Source organism: Coenobita brevimanus, chromosome 27 (genome assembly GCF_032717465.1).
Source record: "Coenobita brevimanus isolate Jiangsu-jjx chromosome 27, ASM3271746v2, whole genome shotgun sequence".
NCBI lineage: Eukaryota > Metazoa > Arthropoda > Malacostraca > Decapoda > Coenobitidae > Coenobita > Coenobita brevimanus.
In genome coordinates, this window is record NC_136980.1 from 17,393,124 (window position 1) to 17,393,826 (window position 703).

Genomic DNA, 703 nt, shown 5'->3' on the forward strand with positions numbered 1-703 from the left:
GATGTGTCAGTAATGTGATTCAGCATTTGTTAACGGTAGTGACAAACACAGAAATCATCTCCATTATAAGCAATTTAACAATTACGTAAGGGCACTGTGTAGGAAATGTAATATGAATATAAAAGACAACTCTACCAGAATAAATACCATTGCTCATAATTTGACTTATAATTTAGGGTTAGTTCATTCATTCATTGCCAGACGCCATGTATCCCAAACGGGGTGGCCAAAGGCTTAGAGTTAATTGTTTTACAGGGAGGGGCACTAATCCTCCACCAACCCCACTTGACACGTAGAGAGAACGTTATGCCAACAGGATCTGATATTCCCAGGCGGTCACCCATCCAAGTACCAACCAGACCTAATGTTGCTTAACTTCGCTGATCGGACAGAAAGCGGTGTACTCAACGTGGTATGGCCATATATATATATATATATATATATATATATATACCATTTATATATATATATATATAATATATATACCAATTATATATATACCATTTATATATATATATATATATATATATATATATATATATATATATATATATGACATTTAGCAGACGTGGGGTAATCGTAATCTGTAATCGTATTCGATTGTAATCGACTACAGACTTTTGTGTAATCGTAATCGTAATTGACTACAGTAGGTATGCATAGTACCCAGGCTCACAGTAAGTGAATTTCATTGTAAGCGAGG

General features: G+C 34.3%; 1 pseudogene; it reads right to left on the bottom strand.

Annotated features, from left to right (window-relative positions):
• Positions 1-307: 307 nt before the first annotated feature.
• Positions 308-426, bottom strand: LOC145394573 (5S ribosomal RNA; annotated as a pseudogene).
• Between the last annotated feature and the right edge of the window lie 277 nt (positions 427-703).